The 17,955-nt window shown below is 46.9% G+C and overlaps 1 protein-coding gene across 2 annotated transcripts in view; it reads right to left on the bottom strand.

Annotated features, from left to right (window-relative positions):
• The window catches only part of NINL (ninein like), a 190,609-nt gene extending 183,705 nt beyond the window's left edge, over nucleotides 1-6,904 (bottom strand). The window contains exon 1 of one of the 2 annotated variants that reach the window (XM_037811299.1): nucleotides 6,807-6,904. The gene's annotated coding sequence lies outside the window, so the exon portion shown is untranslated. The remainder of the gene's footprint in view (nucleotides 1-6,806) is intronic. The other variant, XM_037811301.1, reaches the window with a different exon arrangement.
• Between the last annotated feature and the right edge of the window lie 11,051 nt (nucleotides 6,905-17,955).

Raw genomic sequence — 17,955 nt, forward strand, 5'->3', positions numbered from 1 at the left:
GTGTGAAAACCTTGTGGCTCACACTCTTTATCCAATGTAGAGACAGATGAGTAAAAAAAATGAGGACAAAAAGTAAATGAATAATAGGGGGAAACGGAGGGATGGGATGTTTTGGGTGTTCTTTTTTACTTTTATTTTTATTCTTATTTGTTTTTTTTTTTTTTTTTTTTGAGTAATGAAAGTGTTCAAAAATTGATTGTGGTGATGAATGCACAATATGATGGTACAATAAACAACTGATTGTACACTTTGGATGACTGTATGGTATGTAAATATATCTCAATAAAACCAAATTTAAAAAAAAAGTAAAAATAAATAAATAAATAAAAATCCCTCCTATGTTAAGTCCCAGATTTTTATTAAACCGGCTTGTCCATTATCTTAACTGACCAGGAAAACTCATCTTATTTGACAATTGGAGAAAACAGGCCTTTGGACCCTGAAGACACATCAAGAAATAGGCAGCGCTAAAGCCAGTATTTGTGCCAAGGAGTGGCCGGGCGAGGACCAGATCCCCAGTGCTCGAGCCCGTGGGCAAACCCAGGGTTGGCGTGTCCGTTCAGGTCTCCTGTTCCCGGGAAGTCCCTGAAGCTCCTCGAGGTGGCCATTCAGCAGCAGTTACTGGCTAAAAGGCAGGTTTCTGCCCCCCTGAGTCTGGGACACACACGGGAAGAGCAGCATGAGGTGGGGTAGGGGAGAAGTTAGGAATCTAGACTGGAATGTGTTGTGTTTGAAATACCTAAATACCTACGAGGCACGGAGGTGGAAACGAGAGGGAGGCAGAGTGCTACAATTCCAAGCCACCAAAGACTGTTTTCTTTCCCTACCTTTTCAGCAGCAAAGCCAGAGGAAATACCACATTTCATCAAATCCAAGATGCTGCTGATTCCAAGATGTCTCTGCACAGTTAGATTCAGGTGACAGCAGGCATGGCGGGGGGCTGGGGCACGACCCTGGCTTCAGTACATCTTATCAGAAGGCCCCTGTGCTGGTTGGTATATATTATGTCCCCCAGAAAAAGCCATATTCTTTAATGCCATCTTGTAGGGGCAGACATATTTGTGTTGATTAAGTTGGAATCTTTGGATTAGGTTGTGTCCATGGAGATGTGACTCACCCAACTATAGGTGATGACTCTGATTGGATAATTTCCACGGCGGCGTGGCCCCATCCATTCAGCATGGGCCTTGTTTAGTTCACTGGAGCTCTATAAAAGCTCAGAAGGAAGGAGCTCACAGCTAGCTGTAGCTGAGACAGACATTCTGAAGACGGCTGTTGCAAGCTGACACTGACATTTTGGAGAACTCCATTTTGAAAAGCAACCTGGGAGCAAGCAGATGCCAGCCACGTGCCTTCCTGGCTAACAGAGGTTTTCTGGATGCCATGGGCCATCCTCCAGTGACGGTATCCAACTGTCGATGCATGACCTTCGATACTTTACGACCTTAAGACTGTAACTTTGTAACCAAATAAACCCCCTTTATAAAGGCCAATCTATTTCCAGTGTTTTGCATTCCGGCAGCATTAGCAAACCGGAACAGCCCCTGATGTCTCCTTAGGGTGATGCTGACTTTGATCACTTGGTACAGATGGCGGCCACTGCACAGCACTCACACTTTACATGAATGTGAATTATGAGACTGTTACATAGCAAAACCCACAAATAGTTCTATGCGTACAACTTGAAAATATGAAAATTCAAAAAGAATTTAAAATGTAGCAAGAATTGCTCAATTTCAAAGCTGCCAAACAGCATGAACTATACACTATTCCTTATCCTTCTGACAGGACAAGCTTGAATTATACAGCGGGAGGTCTTTGTGACTCCACATGGGACCCCTCGCAAACATCCTATTTGAGAGAGTTTCTTGGTAAATGCTACCAGAACGGGGACAGGCCTACAAGGGTTTAGAAATGGGGTACCCAGTTTCTATCCAGGCCTGGGTCAGGGGTGCCAACCCACCCCATCACCCGCCTTGCTCCTTAGGGAGTGGGCACATCGGGACGGCCCAGCCATGAGAACAGAACTGAACCTGGGGAGCGGGTCTGCAGTCTGCCCTTAGGCACCATCCTGGGGGAAAGCTCAGGGTCACCACCTCCCAGGTTCCTCTCAAGGACAAACTTGCTATCATAGGGTCAGGGAGTTTTCAGTTTTATTCTGCAAGCCCGCACAGGACACGCATGCCCGGAGGGCATAGGGGGAGGAGCCTCCTTCACTGGAGGGTCTCTGGTCTCCTAAATCGGTGGACTGCTGAGGCTGCCAACTGTTGCCTCTTTTGCCCGCTTCCATAACCGCAACCGGAAGCCCAAAGGCCACGTGCCTGGCCAATCCCAGCACCTCCCTCCTCAGGCCACCTGAGTGCAGGGCAAGCAGACAGGCTCTGGATCCAAAGTATCTGCCCTGGGGTGATGACAAGCTATTCTGCAAAGTCTAGACTGAGCACACTGCCTGTTTATTTTTAAATAATTTATAACTGTTTACTAAATGCTGGTACCCTTTTAACTAAAGCTCCAAATCAGTGACCATTTCATTCTGTTATTTGAGGTAGGAGCTTATGTTTATTATTGCATGTCACCTGTGACCCTGGGGGAGATCTTGGAAGTGTCCAATGTGAACGGAGCTCCTTCTCCCCAGGGGACAAGTCTACCTGCCCTTGGAGGCTCAGGGTTTGCACGTTCTCAATCTCAGCCCAAGAGAAGCAAAGAACAATTCATGGGCATTGATACTCTTGCTTATATGAGTTAACAGCGACCACACTGCCCTCTCAGTTAGGATGTCCAGGAAGGATCCCTCAAGTCACAGCTTTTTATCAATGCTGAAAACTCAACTTCCTTTTTAAGGTAAAGAAGTGACCTGGTCCCTGAGGCAGTGAGGTACGGTGGGAAGCCCATCACGCTGAGAGGCTTCGGCCGGGACTCTGAAGAGTGATGAGGTCGGACTTCTCTTAAATGACCTTGCTACATGTTTATGCCAGACCAAACTGGGTTTTCCATCACTGGAAGCTAGAAATATCCTAACTGATGTGCATCTACAAAATAAAACTCTTCACTGGAACCTGAAAAACCCAGAGATTTTGAAGAATGAGTTCCCCTCAGATCTTCAACAATAAAATAACAATAACGGTAAATAAAAATAAAGTGACATTGACCACTTTGAGAAATGGCAACACACCAAAATCTAACAATCAAGGAAGATCCCAAAATAAGGTACCAGGTTAGAAAAGGATGTGTCACATCATAAAAGGAGTTGCGAGTTTCCTCTCCTGAGAAACAAATTAAGTCAATGCACAAAAACGGGCATGTACCTGTGCTTCCCAAACTTGGGTGCATTAGATGTCTCTGGAGGGCTTATAACAGAGAGGCCGGGCCCACCCCTGGGGTTTCTGCCTGAGCAGCTCAGCAGAAGGCCTGAGAATCTGCATTCTAACAAGTTCTCAGGTGATGCCGATATTGCAGGTCATGCCCTGCTCTTGGGTACATGCTGGAGACCCTTCACCTGGTTTATTTGAGAACCCAATGGACTTAAACTCAAGGGAGATGATACCCCAGTCTTCAAGACACACAAAGGCTCCCAGGGTACGATTCATCATTATCCCTCCAAGGTCCAAGGAAGAGCAAGCTCATTTCAGAGAAAGAAAACTGCAGCCTGGTGGCACCAGATGCAGGTCTGATTTTGGTCCAAAAAGGGTAACACATGAGACAGGCTCTAAAACACTCCTCCATCCCACAGTCACAAACGACAGGACTGTCAGAATTCTTTGGTGGGGAAGGCTTGCCTGAAATCTCAAGATTATTCTAGGACGGGAAAGGAAAGCCTTGGCTACCACCACCCTACAAAGAGCTCCAGGTGGAATGTGACCCTCTGTTTGGACCTCTTGCTTGCGATTAACCAAATCTCTGGCCTTGAGCCTGAATTTCTAACTTGTACTTGAGGCCAAGGACTAAGCTAAGCCCAAACCCAGAGTCTGGTCGGTCACGGCCACTGCCTCTCAAATGCATGACCAAGGGAGGAGCTGGGAGGCCAAGTGGCCGTGGAGCCGGAGGTGCCCTTCCAGGACAGAGGGTGAGGGTCCTTCTAATCGGCAGCCCCCACCACGTCGGACTCCATCCCTGAAACTCCCAGGAGAAGTGAGGCCAGGACACTGTTCCTCTTTTTGCTTCCTGCTTCCAGATCTTTCTTGAGGCAGAGAAGGAAAGATATCTAGCAACAAACCACACATGGCAAGATCCAAAAGTAAATGTCCAAGGTAGAAAGAACACAGTCCTATCTCCCAAGTCTCAAACGCCACAAGTGCCACTTTAAAAGAAAAGCAGCCCTGGCAATGTAGGATATGACTCCCAAGGATGAATCTGGACCCAACATCGCAAGATTGAGAACATCTTCTTGACAAAAAGGGGGATGCAAAATGAAATAAAAGAAAGTTTCAGTGGCTGAGAGATTCCAAATGGAGTCGAGAGGTCACTCTGGTGGGCATTCCTACGCACTATATAGATAACACTTTTTAGGTTTTAATGTATTGGAATAGCTGGAAGTAAATACCTGAAATTATCAAACTCCAACACAGTAGCCTTAACTCTTGAAGAGGACTGTATAACAATGTAGCTTACAAGAGGTGACAGTGTGATTGTGAAAACCTTGTGGATCGCACTCCCTTTATCCAGTGTATGGATGGATGATTAGAAGAATGGGAACACAGTCCGAATGAAAAATAGGGTGGGATGGGGGGGATGATTTAGGTATTCTTTTTTACTTTTATTTCTTGTTCTTATTCTGATTCTTTCTGTTCTAAGGAAAACGTTAAAAAAATAGATTGGGCTGATGAATGCTCAACTATATGATGGTACTGTGAACAGCTGATTGTACACCATGGATGACTGTATGATATGTGAATATATCTCAATAAAACTGAATTTAAAAATAAAAAAAGAAAAGCAGCAGTAGGATCCCACCCACTCACCAGCATCTAAGGCCACTCACCATAAAAGGGGAGATTCTAGATACATCCCTAACATCTCATTCTCATATAACACAGCTAAATGTTATCTTAAGTTCAGACTCTTTGGAGACTTGCTACTGTCTCAAACTCAAAAAAAGTTATCATCCTTTCAATTTTTTTTAATCTGAACTATATAAAAGCACATACACACTTCCCATTTTTATCTGCCAACATTGCCCAGTTCAATCTGCAATAGTTTAAGCCACTAATAGAAGATGTGCAGGGACAGTGTGCGAAAGGAGACTGCTTCCTAAGTAGCTCTAGCATTTTCCTTCCAATATGCATGTTCTCTTTTGCACACATTTATAAAATTGCTAGGCTGCTGACTTAGTCGACAAAAAGAACAATCACCAAGCCAGTAACTGGGGATGGGGTGGGGGCTAGCATCAAGATCAATGGGCCTGGGAGCAGAAAAATCAGGAACCAAGTTCAACAAAATGTTTTGTTCTGTTTAACAGGTAGTTTTAACTAATGTTAATTTTTTTCCTGCCTTTAAAAGTAGTGTAAGTTCAATGTGAAAAACCTGGAAACCACAGCAAAGGGCATCGAAGAAGAAACCCACAATCACTGGTCACCCTCCCTTCTATGGATAGTGTTGGCAGTGTGGCCTTGAGCATGTCACTTGACTGTCCTCCCCCTAGAGGAAAGAAAGAAGGGGACGAGCTCTCCTGCAAGGCCACTCTGGCCCCACGGTCCTTTCCCTGGCCCCCGTCCCTCCTTCCATGGCTTGCCCTAAGTCTGGCAGTGGAGAAAGATGCAGCATTGCCTCTGCACCTCCCTCCTGTGCCAGCACACAGCCCTACACCCAGCTTGCAACAATGTGGCATTAACACCAGGGCAAGATTTGTGAATTTGAAACACACACTGGTTTCCTCTCAGGATTTGCCACTAAGCAGGCAGATGGGGCAAAGGACAACTCTGCAGAACAGCTAGTAGGGGCAGAAACAATTTGCAACAGGCACCTCCATCCCACAGAGCAGTGTCCTCATTTCAAACAATATTCCCGAATAATACAACAAAAGGAAGTAGACAAGTCCCATACATCAAACGGAGAAGGGATGATTCTGCAGAATAACCCAAACTAGCAGCTTCTCAGAGGATGGATCCTCACCTTTTACAGATGATGGAGAAGAGTAAAGGGACTAGGCAGACGTGGGACCGGCAGCCAGGGGATCTCTCGGCCCGCGGCCGTGTCGCCCAGGGCGGCCACCGTTCTTGGTCATCAGTTTAGGCTTCAAGTTACAGACGAAACGACTGGCCCCGACCCTACCGCCGGTCGCACACCGGTTGTTTAACGCCCACTTTAGCCAAAGGTCCGGGAAAATGCAAGCTCTATTCCAAGGAGCAGCAAAACTTCGAAACGGCCGCTGTTCTAAGACCTGTTTCAAGGTTTGCACCAGCAGCGGGGGTCCCGCGGGATACGCTGTTTCAAAAACCGCCTCCCAGCCCTCAAAGGTGACAGCCACAACGTCAGACTTGTCAAAACTTTGGCCCCCACACCCGGAGGAGTCTCCTTCGCCGCGCACCCCGAGGAGAATGCAGGGTGCAGACCACTACGAGGGGCTGATCCTGGGGCGCCGGGGCACGGGGTGGGGGCGGGGGCGAGGGGGCCTGAGTGCCACCCCGACGGGCCCCGGACACTTCGCCCCACCCGCCGACTCCCTGGGGGCCAGGCCCGGGGAAGCGCGCGCTCTCTCCTCCGCGCCCCTCGCCACCCCGGCCCGCCAGCAGGGACGCGCAGCCCACCCGGATCCCTGGCGCGCACGTGCGCGGAGGGGCGACCCCGCGGGCCCGTCCCGCGCGACTCACCTGGGGAGGGGGCGGCTCGGGTCTCCGCGGGCTCCAGGGGCCCGGCCGGGGTCAGGGTCGCAGGGCGAGCGCGTGGCTCCCACCGCGCGTCCCGCCGGCCGCTCTTTGTGTCTGCGGCCGCGCCGCCGCGCTCCTCCCCGCCCCAGGCGCCGCCCCCTCCGCCCTCCCGACACCGGCGGGAGGGGAGCCCCGGGGAGAGGGCCGGGGGCCGGGGGCGGGGGCGGGACCCGAGCGTAGGGGCGGACCTGCCGGGGGGGGGGGGGGGGCGGATCCCTGGGGGCTGGGGGCCAGCGCGGACTTGGGTAGTGGTGAGGGGTTGGCTGCTCACCGCCTCGGTCTAGAGTCCTTGCACAGAGAAAACAGGATTTAGGGGATGATTATGATTACTGAATCATTGTATAGATGTTCCCTTTCTATGTCCTAGTCTAGGCAGAAGTTAATACCCGAAATTACTGAAATTCAATTGTCTCAGCCTTGTGTATATTTTCTACTATAATAGTTTTTATAGCTAGTCTCGCCCTTCTGCGTACCTACTCTTGTAATGAATGGTAGCAACTCCATCCCACTTCTTTGAATCCATAAAAACCCTGGACTCCTCAGGGGAGACAGATTTTGCGGCTGCTAGGCGGTGTGCTCTCCCGCTCCCTGCATAGCAATAAACTCTTTCCCTCTTTTGGATTGGCTGTTATACACATCTGGCAGAGAACACACCGCTTTTGTCCCGTATCCGCCTCTTCAGGAAAGAAGGTGGGGAGGTGGGCCAGGCAGGTGTAGCCCCCCTCTCCACCCACCCCCAGATTTGCAGTTGAGGAAATCGGGATGCATACAACTTGCAGCTACTCCTCTTTCCATCATATATTCAATCAAATGTTTATTGAGCACCTGCTGGGGCAAGGATTTGTCCTGGGAGCTGAGGGTACGGTGGTGACAATAGGGGGCAAAAAGTGTCTACCCTCGTGGAGTTACACTATGGAAGACAGACAATTTAAAAACTTGAGTAAAATATACAGAAATGTTAGATAGTGATAAATGCTAAGCATTAGCAGAAGCTAAGTTGGAGAGGGATCGGAATGTGGACCCTTTGATCAGAGGGGGTCCGGGAGAAGGTGGCATTTAGAAGACCTTTTCCAAGGGACAAAGCCAGGACAAAGGCCCCGTGGCTGGGGGATGTCCCAGTGTGTCCAGGAGAGTGAGGGAGTGGTGATAGTGGGTGGTGAGATCAGAGAGAAGGAGATATGGGGGGTGGGGGAGCCTCGCTGACCATTGTAAGATGTTGGCTTCTGCTGAGCGTTTTTAGCAAAGGGTGCAGTAATCTGACCTACGTTTTTACAAAACCTCTCAAACCTGGGATGAGAGGATTTGGGGGAGAGCAAGGGTAGAAGTATGTAGAGTATTAGAAGCCACTGCCACAGCCAGGCTGAGATACCAGTGGCTTGGACCAGCACAGAGGTGATGGAGAGTGGGCACTTTTGAGACTTGTGGTATTCAGGAGGTCAAGCGAGTAGGACGAGCCTCCAGAGTGGATGTGGGTTGTGGGGGCAAGAAGAAAGAGAAGTCAAGGATGACTCCAAGGTTTTAGGCTGAGCAGCTGCATGTACTAATTCTGTGCTGGGTTCTTTTTACACATTACCTCGTTTGAACCCGTGCAACGAACCCACTGTAGTTGCACCATCCTCATTTTACAGAGGGAAATGAACATGCTAGGATCTGACAGAACCCCACCTTGGCTCTGCCCCGGAATTTGCATGCTAACTGGCTGGCCATTGGGCCAAGACTCAAAGCCGCGCCCCTTGCCATGCCCCTCCACACTCAGGGCCTCTGAGTCCTGCAGATCCATCAAAACCCTGCCTCACCATCCCGTCTGCACCACACACTGACATGCATGGGCAACTAGTCCCCACATGGTGAGGACCCTGGTCCTCAACTCCCAAAACCTCAAGCCTCCATCCCCATGGCTCATTTCTCACCTCTGGTTCACTCTTCGCCCTGCTCCATCCGCTCTTCTTCTGCCTCCCCACTCGGCAATAAAGCCGCTGTCCTCACCCCACTGACCTCCCCGGCCTATCTTCATTCCTTCTCATCTTGGATCTTGGCAACAGTCACCACTGGTGACCTCCATCTCCTCCAGTGCCCCACTTGTGGCTCCTGGCACGACCCTCCTGCTGCCCCTTGCTTCTCTGACTAGTCCTCCCTGCTCCCTTGCTTTCCCTTTCTTTAAATATTTTCATTCCCAGGGTTCTAAACCTATTCTCCACTCTCTTCACTTGTCTTCTGGGAGATTCCATCCTGTCAGAAGTTACCCACCAGGTGCTGACTGCGGAGACACCAGTATTTCCAGCCTTTGGCTTCCTCTCTTTCTCTCCTCAAGTCCATACACCCAACTGCCAGCTGGATATTCCACTCCCGTATCCCACAAACGGCTCATACTCAACCAGTCACCACGTCTCAAACTGAAACATCACCCACGTGTGCTCCCCATGTGGAACGGCACTGCTCCCTCCATTTACCGCTCGCATTTAGTCAGTTGCCGCGTTCTACAACTTCCTCGTCTTCTCTCTCAAAGCCTGGCTGCACCATCCCCACAGCCAGTGCCTTATTTGGGGCCCTGCAGGGCCCTCCCCGAGGCCACAAGAGGAGCTAAAGGACTCAAGACCACCAGCCCCACAGCCTTGAGCTTGCCCCTTCATAGGGCTGCCAGGCTTTCTAAAGCAGGCACTTGGTGGCTCCTTTTTTGCCTGAGGCCCTTCAAGGGCTCCTGCTGACACTCTTTAACAGTTTCTTCCTTCCAGCTTCCCAGCCTCACCTCACCTAGCCCTCAGGCATTCTCTAAAAATGGGACAAACCATGGGTGCTTGTTTCTCCAAGGCTTTGCAAACCACCAGGTTAAATTCCCTTCAAGCTTCAACGCTCAACGCAGAAACTCCTCCAGGCCCCAGCCCCTGTCCCTCCCTGCTATAGCTCCTTTTCTTCCTTCCTCCTGGACACCCATGTTCACGTCTGTCAGGACTTGGCTCACTCTTTGTTTTGATTCCTCTTTACTAATTTGCTGTTCTATTAGCATTCCAGCTCCTTGTGGACAAGGGCTGTCTTCTGTTTCTGCTCCATGGCAGGTATGAATTTGTGTATTAAATCAATATGCTACTCCAATGTCTTTGACCTCTTTAACCTCCATTAAGGATGCACCTTCCCTTCACTCCTGGTGCAGAGGAGAAGACTTATTAGCATTATAATGCATCACAATTATGAAATGAGTTACAGGGAATAAAAAGATTAAAGGATGTGGGGTTCGGGGGGAAGGGGGGGTTGGGCAAAATGACTGCTGCTGAGTGACAGCTTGGAAGTTACCTGTTGTCCCTGCAGGCTCAGGCAGGAGGAGGCAGAATGAAAGCTAGGATCTGGGAGAACAGGGAAGGAGAAGGAGGGAGGGAGACCAAGAGCAAGACAAACTCCACCCAATGAAAGGCAACCAGAGGGACCAGTAAAGAGGAGATTCCCGCCCCGTGCTGAGTAAGGCTGGGTCCCTTCCACTGTGCCCATGAGTCTCCCCAGGCAGAGGCCAGCTCTCCTGGGACACACATCTAAGGCCCTGCCTTCTGGATTGACCCACTTTATCATACTAACTCCCCAGGAGGCATAAAACCAAGGGGACTGCCCGATGGAAGGGGGTCTTTTCTCTAACGCTCTTTACTCTCTAATGGTGTTGTCACTCAGCAGGTGGAGAGGGAATTTGGTGCCAGAAGATATGAATCATAGTGCTATTTACTGGCTGTTTGACTGTGGACCACCCAGTCATTTGACCTCTGGGACCCTCAGTTTCCTCATCTGTAAAATGGAAATTAAAAAATAAACAAAAAAAGCATCCATTACACTGGAGTGTACCAAACTTTAAAATGGGTTTAAATGAGCTAATCAGGGAAGCAGGGAGACCAGGAGTTCTCAACCTTGGCTGATTAAAATTTAAAATAGCAATGCTTGGGTCCTACCCCCAGAGATTCTGATTCCTCCTGCTCAGGAAGGAGCTTTTGAGTCAAGCTTGACTATCTCTGTTATGCAAAGTTAAATCTATCATCACATCTGGATGGCTCTCCTTTTAAACTTTTTATTTTGAATTAATATTACATTTATAGAAAACTTGCTCACCCAGATTCCTATATTAACATCTTACATAACAGAGGTACAATCATCAGAACCAGGAAGTTGACACTGGTATTCTACTATTAACTAAAGACCTTATTCAAATTTCACATTTTAAAATTAATATTGTTGTGTCATTGTTTTTCCAGGATCCTATCCAAGATCCTACCCTTTTCATTTAACCCCAGCCATCATCTCTAGCTTGTGGAGTATCCTCCAAAACACTCTTCTGGCTTCTATTTTGCCTCTACATTCTATGTCAACCTTGCTGTTTCTTAATTATTGATTGGTTTTGTAATGGTGTTGCATTGATCTCTAGTTTGTTTCCTTAGTTCTGCAGTTTTCCTTTCGTCTCATACAATTTATGCTCAAGCTCTTGTTTAATTGACATGTTCTTCTCAAGAGATTGTAGAGGATGAAGCACTGGTGTGGAACTTCTTTCTGTTTCTTGGGTTATCTTTTCTTCTAGACTTGGTTCTCTGTGTTTTGCATACTTGCTTCCTCCTTTCCTTTTTGGGGTAAGAATGAGAGGAACTGTAGCATGTTTGCATGGGTGCCATTGTGTTCTTGCACAAATAGTCCTCTTCAGAAGCTCTTTCTGCCCTGACATGGTGTGTGGATTTCTTGATTTCCTACTCACTGTATCTGACATCATTTGGATTTCCCTGATGAGTTAGTTTGAGGGCTGCGTATTTAGTGATCTATCAAGCCTTCACCCCACCCCACCTTCCAGCAGTCTGGCAGGGATGGGGATGGGACAGGATGAGAAGTCAGCTGAGGTGGGTGTTTTGGTTTGCTAAAGCTGATGAAATGCAGTATACCAGAAATGGATTGGCTTTGAACAATGGGAATTTATTAGCTTACACATTTACAATTCTAATGCTATGAAAATGTCCCATTAAGGCATCAGCAGGACAATACCTTCTCTGAAGACAGGCTGCCCCATCCAGGACACCTCTGTCACCTGGGAAGGCACATGGCTGGTATCTCTGCTGGTCCTTCCCTCCCAGGTTTTGTTGCTTTCAGCTTCTGGTTCCAGTGGCTTCCTCTCTGAGTGTCTAGGGGTCCTCTATTAGCTTCTCTGGGGCTTTTCTCTCTGAACTTCTCTGAATTTCATCTCTCTTAGTTTCTGGGTCTCTTATCCTCCTAGAAAGAACTCAAGTAAGTGGATTAAGAGCCACCTTGAATGGAGTGGGACACATCTCAATTGAAATAACCTAATCAAAAGATCCCACCCACAATAGGTCTCCACCCACAAGAATGGACTAAAAGAACATGGTTTTTCTGGGGCACATAACAGCTTCAAACTACCACTTGCTAGAATATCTGGGCTCACTTGGAAGGCTTGAGGAATGCTGGAATGGTTTCCCTCCACCCTGAAAGGGTGATTCATCCCTATGAAGGGTATACTAAGGCTTTGGAGCAGCCCCCACCCCCACTCTGTTCAGCATTTTTCACTTTCCATGTTTCATCCATTTTAACTTAGCAACCATTTCCAATCTCTTAGTTAGAAAAGAGGAAAGGAGAAGACAGCTACTTGGTTTGATTCTGCCCATTTGGGGGCCTATTAGTGAAAATTCCATTTCTTTGCTGAAGCGTAGGGGCAGGATTAAGAATCTCAACACATTGCACAGCAAACAGCATCTTTATTCAGTGTGCCCAGATAACCATTCTTTAGCTGTAAGAGGGAAAAAGCGGGTAGCGGGGTCAACTAGCAATCTTCAACATGATAGCATAAGAATATCCAGGTCTCTTATTTTATTTTAAGCCTCACTTTCCTTAGTTTGTTAAAAGCAGGCTGCCCCTTTCCCTCTCTTGCCTGCTGCTGTCCTGTGTCAAGTGTACAGCTCCATCTCCCTGCTGAGCTGAGCTCCCCTCCCACAAACATGGGAACCATCAGGCACAGGAATTGTCCTGTTCTCCAGACACAGGAATTGTCCTGCACACTTCAGCAGGTCATGGAAGTCAGAGGAAAGTGGGGGGCCCACTCCTGGAGGGCCAGGGCCAGGAGAGAGGACAGAGAAAGGAATGGTGGTTCAAGGTGCCAGCAAAATTCCTGGCTGGAGGAACGGTTTGAAAGGGACCAGGCCTGGTATTTCAGCTGGAACAGTGGCTAAAGGGGCAGATTTGACTGCCATAGAAAAAGAAGTGGAAGTATCCAGCTACAAGTTAAATGATGGAGAGGAAAAGCAAATATCCAAAATATTTCCAAAGTTTCTTTCTTAGGTGGAAGGTGAAGTTGCTGTGTTGCCTGATGCTTTAGTACTCTATCCTCACCTTGAATTGCTAGTGGAACATCTGATTGTAATGATCTTATAAATTGAACACTGTGAAAGATTGACAGGTCATGGGGCTCACAGGTAGACTCCAATTCCCATGGTTATAAGCATACTGTCTTGCCCACAGCTTGTATTTAGATGAAAGCAGTAAGTCGGTAACTGAAGCTGGGAAGTTCCTATAGGGTAGTTTGTAAGTCTCATCCTGTGGGAAATACTTATCAGTCCCTGGTCACATCTGGTCAGTCCACCCTTAGCTCAGGAGAAACTAATGATGCACAAGAAAGACAGAAACATCCATACATAGCCAGGACACAGGAGGTCAGTGTGACCTTGAGATGTGAGAGAAAAGGTCCAAAATGTCAGCATCAGCTTCCAACAGCCATCTTCAAAATGTGTCTATCAGCTGCTGCTAAGAGAGGACAAAATGCACCAAGAGCAACATTTTGGAGAAAGCCATTTTGAAACTCAACCTGGGAGCAAGCAGACGCCAGCCACGTGCCTTCCCAACTAACAGTTTTCCGGATGCCAATGGCCAGCCTTCAGTGAAAGTACCCTATTGTTGAGGCCTTACCTTGGAAACTAGTAGCCTTAAGACTGTAATTTGTAACCAAATAAACCCCCTTTATAAAAGCCAATCCATTGCAAAATGGCAGCATTAGCAAGCCAGAACAGATTTTGGTACCGGAACTGGAGTGTTGCTGAGTTTGCAAATACCAAACGTGTTGGAGCAGCTTTTTAAATGGATAAGGGGAAGATTCTGGAAGAATTGTGAGGAACTTGGTAGAAAAGGCCTACACTGCTTTGAAGAGACTGTTGGTAGCCACATGGTCTCTGAAGATACTTCTGATGAGGCCTTGAGCAGAAATGATGAATGTGTTGTTGTAGAAGGAAGGCCATCCTTGTTTTAAAGTGGCAAAGAATTTGGCAAAATTGAGTCCTTATGTCAGATGGAAGGTGGCATTTGAAAGCAATGAGCTGGGATACTTGGCTGAGGAGATTTCAAAATTAAATATCAAAAGTGCAGCCTGGCTTCTACTTGCAGCTTATGGTAAAATGCGAGAGGACAGAGATAAACTGAGAATTGAACTCTTGGGTATGAAGAAACCAGAAACTGATGGTTTGGAAGATTCTGGGCTTCCAGAAACTGAAACCACAGAGGCTACAGTCCGAAACGAGGATTTAACCAAGCATGGAATCTGACTGCCATTTCAGTACAAGCCAGGATTGGAGATGGAGTTATCCAGAAAGGATTTGTGGAAAGTCCTGTTGTCTGACGGTTTTGACCCCTGTATGCTTCATGCCAAGCCAATGAGATTTTTGAGAGAACTGTATAACCAGAGTGTTCTAGTTTGCTAATACTGCCAGAATGCATAACACCAGAAATGGATCGGCTTTTATAAAGGGGGTTTATTTGGTTACAGAATTACAGTCTTAAGGCCATAAAGTGTCCAAGGTAAGTCATCAACAATCAGTTACCTTCATTGGAGGATGGCCAGTGGTGTCCGGAAAACCTCTGTTAGCTGGGAAGGCACGTGGCTGGTGTCTGCTCCAAGTTCTGGTTTCTAAATGGCTTTCTCCCAGGACATTCCTCTCTAGGCTGCAGTTCCTCAAAACTGTCACTCTTAGTTGCACTTGGCATATTTGCCCTCTCTTAGCTTCTCCAGAGCAAGAGTCTCCTTTCAACGGCCATCTTCAAACTGTCTCTCATCTGCAGCTCCTGTGCTTTCTGCAAAGTGTCCCTCTTAGCTGTAGCTCCTCTTCAAAATGTCACTTACAGCTGCACTGAGTTCCTTCTGTTTGTCAGCTCATTTATATGGCTCCACTGATCACCTAAATGGGTGGGGTCATGCCTCCATGGAAATTATCTCATCACAGTTATCATCTACAGTTGGGTGGGGTGCATTTCCACGGAAACACCCAAAGGATTCCACTCCAATCAGCACTAAAATGTCTGCCCCACAAGACTGCATCAAAGGATATGGCTTTTTCTGGGGGACATAATACATTCAAACTGACACACTGAGCCATGGTCAGTCTGGACTGGAGGGGACAGAGGAACAAATTGGAGGAAAAATGTCTTCAAAGACAGAGCCATAGAGATTGAGGTCTGGAATCAAGAAGTCTCCAGCAGGGAGTGAGTTTGTCCTGGAGGTTGAGGGCAGGCCTTTGGCCTCGATGCTCAGGAAGAGTCCTGCCACCCCAGGCCCCAGAGAGGATGGAGCATATTCCCCGGGGATTGGGGAGAGCCTGACCACCACCCCACTGTTCAGAAAGGGGAGAGCCTTTGCCCCAGAGGGGCAGAGTCCAGGTAGCACCCCGATGTTTGAGAAGGGTAGGGCCGAGAAGAAGGTGGTCTCCCCAACGTGTGAATATGTTGGAGCACTCACCCCAGCGTTTGGAGAGAAAAGGGCTGCTGCAAAGGCCCTTTGAAAGTGTGGGAAAGCTGCTCTTTCAAGCCCCAAGGATGCAACGTGATTCTGTGAATGACTCTCAGACTTTGAAATCCATGGAGTTTGACCTGTGGATTTAGGAACTGTTTTGGTCCCTTAAACCCTGTTTTCCTTACTGTTTCTCCTTATGGCAATGGGAATGTTTATCCTACGAATGTCCCTCCTTTGTATATTGGAAGCAGATAACTTGTTCTAAGTTTCACAGGTCCATAGCCAGAGGGGAATTTTGCTTTAGGACAAGATCACACCTGTAACTGATTTTGATGGGATCTTGTAATTACCTATTGTTACCAAAATGATTTAAGTTTTTGTGATATTGTGATGGGATGAAGGTATTTTGTATATGGAAAGATCATGTCATTTTGGGGTCTGGGGGTGAAATGTGCTGGTTTGGATGTATTATGTCCCCCAAATCTCCATGTTCTTTGATGCAATCTTGTGTGGGCAAACATATAAGTACTGATTCAATTGGAATTCTTTGAGTGTTTCCATGGAGATGTGACTCAGTCAACTGTGAGTGAAACACCTGATTGGATAATTTCCATGGAATTGTTACCCCGCCCATTCAGGGTGGGTATTAATTGGATCACTGGAGTCATATAAAGGAATTCACAGACAGAAGGACCTCAGAGCAACTGAGAGTGACATTTTGAAGAGGAGCTACTGCTAACAGGGGACAAAACACCCCAAGAACCACATTTTGGAGAATGCCATTTTGAAACACAACCTGGGAGCAAGAAGACGCTAGCCACATGCCTTCCAAGCTAACAGAGGTTTTCCGGATGCCAATGGCCATCCTTCAGTGAAGATGCCCTATTGTCAATGCATTACCTTGGACACTTTATGGCCTGGAGACTGTAATTTGTAACCAAATAAGCCCCCTTTATAAAAGCCAATCCATTTCTGGTATTTTGCAAAATGGCAGCATTAGCAAACTGAAACAAGTGTCTTATAAGCCAACTACCTCATGATATTCCATTATAGTTTCATCTAGTGAAAGAGGATTAATCTCTTCAAATGGAGGTGTGAAGGCTACTCCTCAGGGGAGGTGGTTACAGGTTCATCAGGAATAGCAGGGTTAATCTCTTCATGTAGAGGTTGGATGGCTGATTCCTCAGGGCAGATTGGAGATTGGGTGGCTGATTCCTTAGGGCAAACCATTACAGGTTATCTGGCAAAGACACTGCAGATTCTAGGGTTTCAGTGTCCCAACCATTATCAACCCATATGTCCCTATTCCAATTTTCAGGATCCCTTTCCTTTCCAATCAATGCCCTCTCTTTAACAGTGTACACTCTGCAAGGTTGGGAATTCAACTTATGTCATAATTCACCCACTCACACAATGAGACTCTGAGTCTGGTTTTCAGAAATCTCAAGTTTGTGGCTACACAAAATAAGATTTTCTTTCAAGGCATACATAGAAACCTTCATGTCCTTCATGTGGCACTCAAGTTCAGAATTTGAAGCTCATCCCCCTTTTTTATTTACAACTGTATCCAGCATATTTAGGAATAAACAACTGCTATCATTAAACTTTTTAACTCCACAAAACTCTGTCAAGGTGTCCAAACACTCACATCCAGAACCTTGTCTCTTATAAGCATTTTTTTTTTTTTTAATTTTAAACTTATAAGCATTTGAATAGCCATATCCACTGGTGATATTTTGTGTATTTCTATTGCCAACTCATGCCATGGACTATCAGTGCCATCTTGATTGTTGGAAATAGAGTCATTAGTGTCTTTGAATCTAAAAAGATTAGAGAGCCAATTCTAAAAACCTGAGAACCAACTCAGAGGAATTAGCTCATGTGACTGTGGGAATGGGCAAGTCCAAATTACATGAAGGTTTTCAATTAATTCCCTAGGAGAAGCTGGTTGGCTGAAGTAGGGATGGAAATTCTCTCTTCTAACAGCTGAAATCATCACCTCTCCTTTTAAATCCTTCAGATGATTGGATGAGACTTCCCTCATTGTTGAAAGCAGTCTCTTCAGTGGATTCTAGATATAATCAGTGATGGACACAATCAACTCCCTGAAGATTTAAGTCCATGAAATATCCTTACCATAACAATCAGGTCAGTGCTTCCTTGATCAAACAACTGGACACCATAACCTGGCCAATTTGACACATGAACTTAACCATCAAACCATGATACAATTAAATAACTGAAATCGTGGTACTGTAGCCCATAACATACTTTGAAATTTGCTCTGTAACTATTTGTTAAACTGTGCTTTGAAAGTTATGTCTGTATATATATATATATATATATATATATATA

The sequence above is a fragment of the Choloepus didactylus genome, chromosome 19, assembly GCF_015220235.1.
Source record: "Choloepus didactylus isolate mChoDid1 chromosome 19, mChoDid1.pri, whole genome shotgun sequence".
Taxonomy (NCBI): Eukaryota; Metazoa; Chordata; class Mammalia; order Pilosa; family Megalonychidae; genus Choloepus; species Choloepus didactylus.